This window comes from Papio anubis, chromosome 3, assembly GCF_008728515.1.
Source record: "Papio anubis isolate 15944 chromosome 3, Panubis1.0, whole genome shotgun sequence".
Classification (NCBI taxonomy): Eukaryota; Metazoa; Chordata; class Mammalia; order Primates; family Cercopithecidae; genus Papio; species Papio anubis.
In genome coordinates, this window is record NC_044978.1 from 99,085,756 (window position 1) to 99,098,937 (window position 13,182).

Genomic DNA, 13,182 nt, shown 5'->3' on the forward strand with positions numbered 1-13,182 from the left:
CAGCAATTACATTTTCAGTAGCAAGACTCTACTAATTTCTTATCCAAAAGAGGCCCTGAAGGTTTGGGTAGTTTCAAAACTAATACAGGAGTTGGTATTGAATCTAGAGAGTGTAGGATGGCTACAAAACTCACAAAGAAATGGGTTTTTCTACAAACCTTTTGTTGTTGCTTTTTTATTTTTGTTTTTGCTTTTGTGAGATAGGGTCTTGTTCTGTTGCCCAGGCTGGAGTACAATGGTGCAATCAGGCTCACTGCAGCCTGGAACTCCTGGACTCAAGCAATCCTCCCACCTCATCCTCCTGAGTGGCTAGGACTATAGGTATGCAACCACCAGCTAATTTATTTATTTATGTATTTACTTATTTATTGAGACAGGGTCTCACTCTGTCACCCAGGCTGGAGTGCAGTGGCGTGATCTTGGCTCACTGCAACCTCCACCTCCCAGGTTCAAGTGATTCTCATGCCCCAGCCTCCTGAGTAGCTGGGAGTAGCTGGGACTACAGGTGCGTGCCACCACACCTGGCTAAATTTTTGTATTTTTTGGTAGAGATAGGGTTTAATCATGTTGGCCAGGCTGGTCTCTAACTCCTGGGCTCAAGTGATCCTCCTGTCTTGACCTCCCAAAATGTTGGAATTACAGGCATGAGCCACCATGCCTGGCCCCTAAAAGCTTTCTTAAGCTGTACCTGTGGCCTGAGGTATGCAAGCTGGCGTAGCTAGAGCAGTACATGGTGGTGATAAAGAAATGTGATTTCTGGGGGTAAATTGAGCAGATTCAAACCCTGGTTCCACCCAGCCCCACCCGTTAATTTCTTTATGCCTCAATTTCTCCATCTGTAAAATGGGGATGTTAACCATGTCTACCTCATAGTCTTGTTATAAAATCAAATGACCTAATACAGATAAAGCACCTAGAATAGTGTCTGGAAAATAGTAAGCTAGTTCATCAGTTGTTAGCTATTGTAATTGTTAGAGTTAGGTTTTAGGGTCAAGACAGACATGGGTTCGAATCTCAGCTTAGCCACATAGCAACTATGCAAGACTGATCAGGGGATTTGACCCCTCTAAGCCTTGGTTTTGTCATCTGTGAATGCCTAGTCTACCGACTTGCTGAAATGGTCAAAATAAGTGTAAAGCATATGGTGCACAGTAGGCATCTAAATGGTACTTAATGAAGAGTCATATTCGGGCTAGACTTCTTCAGGTGCTAGGAATGTTGCTTCTTGCTGACTATGCGACTGAAAGCAGGGTCACTACCTCTCTAAGTCTCTGTTTCTGCATCAGTGAAGTAAGTGATGACAGCAGTGTGGTTGGGAGGAAAAATGAGGTATATGAAAGTGCTTTATAAACTGTAAAGCTATAAAAGCACATATAGGTTTAACAGTGTAAAGATATTTCTTTGTGCCCCATTGATGGAAAATGGAAAGTGAGACTATTTTTTGTGCTGACCGTTGTGGGACTGACAAACACTTTCCCAAAGATTTTCTTTCGGTGAAGTGGGAAGTTAACTCAGGTAACATCTCACTTTGTATTCAAGCCTGGTTACACTTTGGAAAAAAATGTCATCGCTCGTTTCAAAAAAAATGCATTACAGTGGCTTCTCTGCAAATAAAGTTTGCTTCCATCTCACCCTCTTTTCTTTTATAGATTTTGGTGGCACCCCTGAGCCAAGACCTCTTCAAGCACATCACAGTAAGTCCATTAAAAGGGGATGGGGAAAGGCTGTGTGCCTGATGGGTCTCTTAAAGCAAAATTGGATAATGCACTCCAGAGGGAGCCCCCAGAGGGGGTGAGGTGGCACCCAGCAGTGCCGGGCCACTTGTCTCAGCTAATAAAATTCCCCCTAGCAGCCGCTCTACGTGCCCAGCCCCTAAGTGCCATCTGGCACCCACATCTTGAGATCTGCCGCTTCTGTGTGTGATCCAGACAGCTACAGCTCACTTCCATGTGGCAACACAAGTGTATTGACATTTATCATTGGCTTCCACTTTCCAGAGCAGAGAGAGACAGGCCTGGCAGACACAGAGGATGTACATCTCTGTGGTATCACACCCAGCAGCTGACATGGGGGATTACTTTTCTATTCTGTCACCATTTGGCACAGACGCCTCTACTCAGTGCTAATGACAATCACTAGCTTGTGCTTTGAACAAGGAGAGGAGAGAGAGTTACTCCAAAATCTGTGCTCCATGCAAGCTTTTCTCTCTAGGACAAGATTATGCAACTTTTGCAGATGCAATTCACATTTCAAAAAAAAGAGAAGGAATATATATCCATATGTTTCTGTTAAAAATACTGTGGCATTATTTGAGCATGTATCTGTGCATTTGTCAGCATGTTCACATATGCATGTGTATGTGGATAAACAGCATATAAAAATACAGGTTATTTTCCCACAAACTGTATCCTAATGTTGCACTAAGCAGCACACTTACTTTTCCATTATTAGGATTCAGACATTTGTTTCCTGATCCCCACCAAAGAACTAAAAATCTTCTAGAAAGCCAAAACATTTTCCTTTCTGTTTAAACTCATTATAGTTCCACTAACAAGAGTCTCAAATGAGCCCTGAGCAAAAGAGAAAACATGACTCAACTTTTAGAGCCCCTGAAAATGCTATGTAAACCAGAACGTTCCCAAACATTGCCTCGTTTCTGCAGGTGTTACCCCATTCTTCCTAGTCTTTTTTTTTTGCCACAAGCCATTGTTTTAAGGGTGAGCTCATGGTCAAAACAATGCATCTTACATAACTGTGGCTATCAAAAAAATCTCTCACCCATGTTATCAGGCATTCTCATTTATGGTGAGCTCACAGTCAAATAATCAGCCTTAAAACCAGCCAGTGAATCATACTGCCATGGTGGCAGGAAGATGACGACAGCCTCGATGTTTTGAATCCTCCAGAGAGGATACCAAGGAGGAAATGCTGGTTGGTGAACAAATGTTTATGAGGGAAAACAAAAAGACCTTACCAGGAAGGAATAACGAACATAGGCTACTATTATGCCAAGTGTGTTACCATGAACCGTGGAGTAGTTCAATAAATATTATCTGAGTTGAATTGAAAGATCTCTATCAGCCTGAACAAAGGCAAAGACAGAACTCAAATTCTATTAAGGATATGCATTTGCAAGGAAAGGATAATGAGGCAGAAGAATTCTACTCGAATGCACTTGACTTTGGATTGACCTTCCTGTCCACAGGTATTGAGGAGGAGCTGACAAGAAAGTTCCCTGAAATAAGAAGATAAAGGATCATGGAAACTAAGAGCCGGAAGTAAGAAAGATGATCTGCCTTGAGTCCAGGGATATGAGTAACTCCGAAGACAAGAAAAATGACTCCTCATCCAGGACTTTTGACTTAAAACTATTTTGCCTCCGTATGGGTCTGTTATGGGTCCAGGCCTTCTGGTGCTTGCAAATGATGGCCCAAACCTTCTTGAGGCAGATTAATCAGTCCACTTAAGTGCCAAATGGAAGCAGTTACCTTCTCACCATAGAAACAAAAATCAAGGGTCAGAAGAAATCTCAAGAAGTCTTCCAAGGCAAGGACTTTGCAATGATAATAATAAGAGAGATGATGTGGAGAAATGGGCATTATCATACCCCACTGAGAGGAATGTAAACTGATGGAATATTTCCAGAGGACAGCTTGGCAGTATGTACACCCTTTCACTCATCTAGAGTGTAATTGACCCAATAAAGTCTAGCACTTTATTAATAGGAAATAAGCAATTTAGGCTTTGTACAAAGTTAAAGCTAAAATGGAGTTCATCCTCCTGTTGTTTCTAATAGTGAAAAATGGCAACAATTTAAATGTTCTGTAACAGAACTGGATGAATAATTAGTAGATATATGAACTGAAATACTTTCAGCCATTAGGTTGATGGATAAGAAGATTAGCAAGGAAGCACTATATTATTCAATCAAAAAAGTTCTAAAACTATGTATCTGATATGATCCCATTTTTGTATAATGCATGCAGGGAAGGATACACACCTAAATATTGAGAATAGTTATCTCTAGATAGAGGGATAATGTTTGAATTTCATTTTCTTCTTTATATTTATTTTTAATTTCTAAATGTGCTACCGCAAATGTATTATTTTAGTTATTTTCTAAATGAATATTTTTAAAGTCATATGTTCCTGCAAACATTGGCACTTAAATCCCACCAATTTCCCTATTATTTGGAGGGGAGGGGTGAGGAGAAGGAGGATCAGCAGAGATCAAAACCATCTTTTAAAAATACTATTATTGATATAGTTTTACCAACAAAAGAAGCCAGAAAATAGGGTCATAGGTCTGGGCTGGGGAAGATGCAGCCCAGACCAACTGCTCTGAGAAGTTTCAAAGCTCCAGGCATCCCTCCAGGGACCTTTTATGGCTACTCCCTCCTCCCTCTCCTCCTGATGAGGCAGCACCCAAGTGCAATTTCACATCCTTGTGGTTGCAGGTGGAGACTTTGTTTCACAGGCAGTTGTCTCAATTCTAACTGACCTCTGCTGAGGTGTCCTTGGCCCCACCCTGTCACTGGACACTGTGCACAGGTACCCACCTGGTCTTTCATGGCGCCATGCTTTTTCACTGATTCCAGTTGAGAAGTTCTTGCACTCTCTAGCCTCCTCATGCTGACCCCAGCCTCTGCTCTCCCTGCCAGTCTCAAACCTTCTCCATTCTTCAACTGGGGCCTACAGATGAAGCTGGATTTTCTTCACATATCCCACAAGATGGGAGGACCTAGGGTACCATCCTTGACATTTCTCTTGACTAACCACAGTGTCCCTGTTATTCCTAGGTGCTGCTTCTAGACCATTCTCCTGTTTTCCTGATCACCAATTCTCATGCCCACCCAGTTTTAAATTTTATATCATTAAATACCATCACTCGCTATCCCTTCTTGTCAAGTTTATGCACCAAACCTCAGGTTGCATCCTTCATTCCTTGAAGATTTTGCAGCCTGGTTCACAGTCACTCTCTCCATTACCACTGCTGGTATAAGAATGTGTGGGTTCAATATTCAGGGAGATAAACCTTCCTCGGCCTTGGATTCTTAGTTTCTTGATCCCTTCTCCTCTTGTGATATGGTACTCCAACTACTTTATCTGTTCACTGTCATGATCACACCCTAAACTTTGTTCCCAATAACTGAAATCCTCCATCATCTCAATTTAAGTCTTCCACTCTCCTACTGTCACCTCCTGTCTTCCTAACTCTTTCTTTCTAGTACTCCTCCCTCCAAACCCTTCAACTCACCAGGATCTAAAATGCTTTGGTTCTATCACATTTGTGCTATCTTTAACCTCTCTCATATTCTTACTTCCCTCCTAACCCAGCTTAAATTATATGATCAATTATTACAATCACTTCCTTGCATAGGCACTCAAGTTCTTGCCTCTTTCTCTTACTTCATTTTGCTAACTTAACAAAACTCCAACCCTGGTTAGATCCAATTCTCTGCCTTCACCTGTGCAACTGAATGTAGCTGGAGAAAATCAAAATTATTTTGGATGGTTTCATTTAAATTCATGATTGCAGTTTTATGGCCCACTCTCTCCTTAAACCTACTTCTCTACTTTCACTCTCATCTGATGACCTTAGCTCCTATTTCATTGAGCAAGTAAAAGCAACTGGAAGGGAACTTGCACCACTACACCTACCAGACTTCTAGCATCGGTATGCATGTACCTTCTGCTCTCCAATTGCTATGAATGAACAGTCCATGCTCCCAGCCAAGGCCAACCCCTCCAGTTATGCACTAGATCCCATTTTCTCTCACTAACTCAAGGTCATTGCTACAGCAGTTCTCTCTTCTTTCCTGCATTATTATTTTTTCTCTCTACTGGCTTTATCCATCAGCTTATGAATATTGTTATTTCTCCTACCCAAAGTCTCCCTTGATTCCACTTCTCCCTCTAGCCACAACCTCACACTATTGTTCCCTTTATCACAAAACTCCTCAAGGAGAAGGACAAAAACTTGTCTGTATTCACTGTCTCCAATCCATTCACCCCTCCAAATTCTCTAGAACCCATTCAATGAAGCTTTGCAACTCTGAAACTACTCCAGTGAAGGTCTTCAATGAACTTTTCTTTGCCAAGTTCAGTTGTCAATTCTCAGCTCTCATCGTAGTTGCCCTATCAGCAATATTGAGCAAGGTGACTGCTTTCTTCTTGAACCACTCCCTTCATCCAGCTGGAAGGACAGTATTTTTTCCTAGATTTTCTCCTACCTCATTTGCTGCTCTGTCTTGGCTTCCTTTGCTGGTCCTTCTCTTCCCCCTAACCAAGACCTCTTAGCACTGGAGGATGCTATGGCTTAGTCCTTGAACCTGTTCTCTTTTCTATCCACACTCCCTTTCCTGGTCTTCTCATCCAATCTCATGGTTTCAAATACCATGTCTATACTTATACTGCCCACATTTATATCTTCATCCCTGGCTTCTCCCCCTGAACTCCAGGCTCATAGATCCACCTACTACTCAACATCTGTAGTTGGGTATCTAACTTAATATGTCAAAAAGCAAGTTCCTGCTCTTAACCACCAAATTTGCTTCTCCTTGGCATTTTCCACATCAAATAATGGCAACTCCCTTCTTCTAAGTGCCCTACAAAAAATCCTTGGCATCTTCCTCAATTTCTCTTTTTCTCTTATATTAGATATGAGATAACCCATCAGGAAATCCTGTTGGCTCTTCCTTCAAAATATATACAGACTGTGACCACTTCCTATCCTTTTGTTGCTATTACCCTGGGACAAGCTACCATTATTTCTTGTCTGGATATTTGGACACAGGTTTGCCTTCTCCATCTAACAGTCTATTCTTTATTTAGCGCCAGAGTGATCCTGCTAAACATTAGTCAAGTCGGGTCATACCCTTATTAAAATCCTCCAATCACTCCTCAGTTCTCCTGGAGAGGAAGCCAAATCCATTACAATGATCTCTAAAGCCCTGGATGACCAGGCTGTCCTCTTGAATACCAATTCTTTCTTTATTTTTTGCATGTGGCAGTTGTAAAACATGGTCCTCAAGTTCCTTGACAGTCTTCGCCTTCAGAGGCCAGTGGTCTTTGTCTCCTACCTTTGAATCTGCTCTCTGTAACTACCTGATCAATAGGTTACAGCAGTTTCCACTTTCTGCCTTTTGGGACAGTTGCTCTTTGAACCCAGCCACCATGGGTGAGGCAGTCTAGCCGCCTAGAAAGCAGCCCATGTAGAGAGGAACTGAGGCTCCCGGCTAGTAGCCCTGCAGAACCCTCAGGTGACAGGCAGCACCTCCTTGCCAGCCATGTGAGTGATCCATCTCAGAAGTGCATGCCCCAGCCCCTCACTGATTCATCCCAGCTGATGTCACATGGAACAGAGAGAAGCCATCCCCATCAATTCCTGCTCAAATTGCAGAAATTATTAACAAAGAAGTGATTATTGTTCTAAGCCATTAAGTTTTGCAGTGACTTATATTAGGCAGCCATAGAGAATTCCCTCACTGCAGTTCCCTGTCTCACTCCCCACTGGCCACTGTGCCCTCTTGGCTGTTCCCTGAACACCCACAAATGCTTTTGTCTCTGGGCCTTTGCACTTGCGCTGCCCTTCGACTTCCCATATATACACACGTGGCTCTCGCACTAACCTGCCTTAGACCATTAAACACTTATTATCTTTTCAGTAAGACCTTCCCTCCTAAACTGGCAAACCATGTATGATCCCATAATGTTTCCCCCTCTTTTACTTTATTTATTTTGATTTTTTTCCAGGTTAGTCATCACTGTCTAACATACTGCATGATTTATTCATTTGGATTGTTCATTGCATGTTGGGCTTACTAGAAGGTAGACTCCATGATGGCAGGAATCCTTATCTGTTTCATTCCCCGTGGATTCCCTTTAGTCTAGAATAGTGTCTCCCCCACATGCTCTTCAATTAATATCATGATTCTACTGCAGCCGTGTGCAGGGGATCCTGTAAAGAGTGTTTTGTTTTGTTTTTTCCTCAACTTTCACCTTCCCTTCCAATCTATCTTCCCTCCAGGATCTGTGTCTTCTCTCCTCCTTCCCTTTCTACCTTCCCACTGAACTAAAGCAGCATCTTTACTCCAGTCTCAAACAAAGGAAGACCCTTTACAAGTTATTCCCCACCGTGGAAGGACTTTCTTCTTCCTGGTGTCAGGAACCTCTTTTGTATCATATCCTGTGTTTATTCCTCGTTCGTATTTATTTTGAAACTTTATGCTCAGACCTCCATGCCTCATTTTTGCTTGCAAAAAGAGTAAACACTTCAGCTATTAAAATAAATGAGCAAGACCAGAGAGAGCACAGTGCTTCGGCTACATATTGCTGTGTAAAAACCACCCCAAAACTCAGAGGTTTTAAACAACACTTATTTATTTATTTTGTCCATGAGTCTGAAATTTGAGCAGGGCTCAGTGGACACAGCGTTCCTCTGCACCGCATGGCATCAGCAGGGGCAAATCAATTAGGGGCTGGGATGTCTGCTTTCAAGTGCTTTTAGAATTTAGAGATTCCTTCTCTGTCTCAAAAAAATCTGGCTTTCAAACTTTATCAGACTTTGTTCTTAAAAAAAAAATCTCATTTGAAGCTGAGAGGCGAGCTTAGCCACTTTTCTTAGACTGCATCTGCCATGTCTTTGCGAAGCAAAGAATGCCAATGACCAATGTGCAGGGAAACTGAGGGCAAGGCATTTTATGACAATTGAAAAGTGCACTCTCCACTAAAAATACAAAAATTAACCAGGTGGCACACGCCTGTAATCCCAGCTACTCAGGAGGCTGAGGCAGGAGAATTGCCTGAACCGAGAGTCGAAGGTTGCAGTGAGCTGAGATTGCACCACTGCACTCCTGCCTAGGCGACAGAGCAAGATGCTGTCTCAAAAAAATAAAAATAAAAAATAATGCAGTTACTCAAATAATGTATACTGATTGCATTTCATTGATTTATTAATTCATTTAATATTTTTATTATGAAAACGGGCATATAGTTACATAGCTATATACAGCTTATAGCTGTATGCATAGGATGATTTGGAGGCTACACAGGAGAGGTATCATCTCCTTTGAGGTATCAAAGGAGAGGTATCAACTAGCTTTGAGGGGTTACTTCCCAAAAGGGTGATTTCTGAGCTGACTCCTAAAGGGCAAATAGGAATAATAGAATGAGAGGTTGGTTCTAGAGATTGAGGAAGGGCTTTCTTGGCAGGATTTGCAAGGTTGCCTGCTGAGTTCCAGGCATTAGGCTAGGGGCAGGGAATACAAAGAGGAATAAGACATGCTCCTTGACTTCTGTACAGAAATTTGGGCAGATTGCCAAAACAATGTGTGTTAAGAGCAAATGTAGATGTACATAAGATGCTGTGGAAAGATAGAGAGAGCAGGAGTCAAACCAGGGTCAAAAGTTCAGTGAGGGCTTCCCAGAGGAGGTGGCCTTCGAGTTAACTGTTGAAGAATGGATGAGTTTGCCAGACAAACAAGGAGTGGGAGGGGCATTTCAGGCAGAGAGAATGACACAGGCAATAAAAGAATCAGATGGCTTCTGAGACCAAGAAAGCCTCAAATATGCTAGTAAAATCATCATATTTTTCTTTCTTTAATATTTCCGGAAAATGAGTCTGCAGTGTTGCACAGCATTGTCTCACACCCCTTGAGAGTAGAAGGTTGTGCTTGATGCTGGATCTTTGTTTATCTGCCTGAGATATAGACAACCCCACACGAACCCTTGTTCTCCAGCCAAGGTACATGAGACTCACCATTCTTGTCTTTCAGGGGACATTGCTAAACTAGTTTTCCTTTCTTCACAGACTGGATGCATTCAGTTCCCTCCTTGGCCACTTCACTTGGTAAGCAAGAAGTTCATATTGAAAGTAAGCCTGTGCATAGAATGAGGCTGGGCGCTGTAAGGAATAAACAAGAATGCAATGCATTTTCCTGTCTTCCAGAGGCTACTTACCTTCCATCGGTAGGGCCTGCTTTTCAAACCTCAAATCACAGCGCTGTTACCCTTTTGATGCTCTCCAGTGTCCCTATATAACATAGAAGTTAAGGACCCGTGCTTTAAAATCATATGGATAAGTGATGTGACAAGCGACTTTCTAATCTTTTTGAGTATTAGTGTCCTCATCTGTGAAATGTGATAATACTATTAACATCATGAGCTATTTCTGAGGATTAGAAGAGTTAATGTATGTGTAGGAAATTAAGACAACTTTGGAAGTAAGTCATAGCAAGCATGACTCAAAAATGTGGTTTAAGGATAAATGAGAATTTGTTCATTTACAGGACTCAAAAATCCAGGGGTATTCCAATTACAGGACAAGTTTGATCCAGGGGCTCAAATATTGTTACAAGGACTTCAGCTTTCTCCACTTCCTTTTTTCGCTTTGCTTGAGACTCCAGATGATGTCGAGATGGCAGCCAAGAAGCCCAGACCACAACCTCCCATGTTCTAGTCTAACATTCAAATGGAAGTTCTGGGTCTGACATTCACTGGTCTGAAGATGCCCATCTCTGACCTTAATACTGTGGCCAGGGGGTGGAACATGCTGAATGGGGTAAGCCATGACATCATCCTTGAAGATAAACAGGGGTCAATTCTACTCAAACAAGTTCTAAGATTGGGAATGGGAAAGTTACCCAGAGTGAAATTTGGGTACTGTTTTACCAGAAAAAAAAAAAAAAGGAGAAAAAAATGTGATATCATAAAACAATATGTCCATGACAACATGTTAGACACCTATCACCATAGCTAAAACATAATAAATACTTAATGAAAGGTCAATAGGGATTAAATTTCAGTCGTGGATATCCCAAACAAACATTGACTCAACATTCCTCTTAAAGAAGAGCCCGCCCAGTGCTGAGTAAAAAAATACATTATCTGCAGCAGACATTTGTTATTTGTGGCTGCCTAAAACCTCTTGAACACTCTTTCTACATTTTGATAGTTGCCATTACCATTCAACAGTGTCTTATGAATCCTGGCTACCCCTAAATAGGACACAAAAAACACTTTATTTTTCCCACCCCCTCCCACACTGCCCTTCAGTTTCTTTCAATCCTGTTGCATCCATGAGAGACTCTCATTTGGAAGTGAGTTAAGGAAATGAGGGGGGCATGGAGCACGCATTGTGCTGGTGCAGGTGGTGGGAGCCATCTGGTTGGTACCAGGGTCAGCGTGAGGCATCACCCTTAACAGGTCAGTTCTCCAAGGTAGTGTTAAGCGTTGTTCCTAGAGCATCAGCCCAGAGATTATTCCTCTAGCTCTTCCAGAGATTCTAGGAGTGTTTAATATTCCCTTAACAACACTTCTTACATAAAGCAGGTACAATGATAACGTTATCTGCAAATAAGAACACTAACTGATACTGCCCAATAATTCCCACAGCTCTGGCACTGCACAAGCTTTCATTACAGCTGCATGCATACATTTTATGTATCCCTTGCATACAGCTGTATGTGTCCCTATGCCTGTGTCTCATCTTCTTATCAGACTGTTCCCCACAAAGCGAGCAAGTTGCCTTTTAAAACACTAACACTAATCCCAGCACTTTGGGAGGCCGAGGCGGGTGGATCACCGGAGGTCAGGAGTTTGAGAGCAGCCTGGCCAATATGGTGAAGCCTCGTCTCTACTAAAAATTCAAAAATTAGCCAGGCGTGGTGGCAGGTGCCTATAATCCTAGCTACTCAGGAGGCAGAGGCAGGATAATTGCTTGAACCCGAGAGTGGAGGTTGCAGTGAGCCGAGATCACACTACTGCACTCCAGCCTGGAAAACAGAGGGAGACTCCATCTCAAAAAAAAAAAAAAAAAAAACGCTAATGCTGGAGAAACACCAATTCTATGTATGACTAAATAAATGGACACATCACTGACCTGAAAGATCAATTGGGAGAATATAAGAAGCTTAAAATGTGAAAGGATTAGGAAATTATCTAGCTCTTACCAAGCACTGGGCAGATGAGAAGTTGAAGACCTGGGAAAGTTAATTTGGCTTGAAACTTTACCATCATATTTCTAATTGATATTAAGGATAATATTAATTATTTTTAAGATTCTCTAATTTTATTTTGGTCGCTATTATTTGAAAGAATTGAACCGGCTTTGGACATCTATTTTTCTTCTCGTAGAGACTTTGAGCTTTGTAACATTTATTGCAACGAGCTTCAGCCAGCGATAACATCAAACAGGAACATACTCTGTATTTGTTTTGTAGTGGCTGCACCCTGCTGCTGGGTCAGAGGAAGGTCCAGCCTTCAGAGCATGGATTCTGGAGGCAGAATGGCATAATTTGAATTCTGACCCTGGAACTTTCTAGCAATCTAACTATATGCAAGTTATTCTCTTTATGCCTCAATTTTCCATCTGATAATTGGGTATAATGATAGTATTTACCTCATAAAGTTGCTGTGAGAATGAAAAGAGTTAATATTTATGAAGCATTTGGAACAGTGCATGTTAGTATGCCATAAGTCTAACATGAATTTTGTGTTTTTTCAAGATATTAAGCGTGCAATTAACCAAACTCTTACGTCTTTCAAGTATGTGGCTGCCAATTTAGTCTCTCGCAATCTAAAGTCGTGCCATCGATTTCATTTTTAGAGCCCAAAGGTAAGACTCTGAGTCTCCCTTTGGTGGTGCTAGCTCAGCATCACTTTCATTTTCCTTCACTCTCTGCACCCCACCCATTTCCTGGTGCAGGTGCTAACAAGAGAGGTGGAAAGAGAAGGGAAAGAAGTCTACTGCAAACTAAGCATGCAGTGAGTCATTGAGATTTGACTGCATCTTAACATTGGCACTCAACCAAATTTAAGTGGCTCTAAGTACTTTTAAATTAGGCATACAGTTAAAATTTGACAAGCACATAAACTTAATTGCTGATTTCCAGGCAAAATTACTACCAAAACTGATTTTTAACTGTCAGTAAAATAAGCCCAGGAGGTTGTTATTCAAGGTAGCCCAGTAAAATGAAATAAGGATCAGGACAATGAGAACAGTTGTGAAGATGACAAAACTGTCATATCTACAGGTGGAACTAAGTGTCTGCCCTGTTAATGGATATAGACACAATTCAGGGAAGCAAGCCATCCAAATGCATCACTTCAATCCTGTTTGGCTGTTCTGACGTAGAAGAAGAAAAGAAACAGAATCAATTGGGAAAATGTAAGATGCAGAAC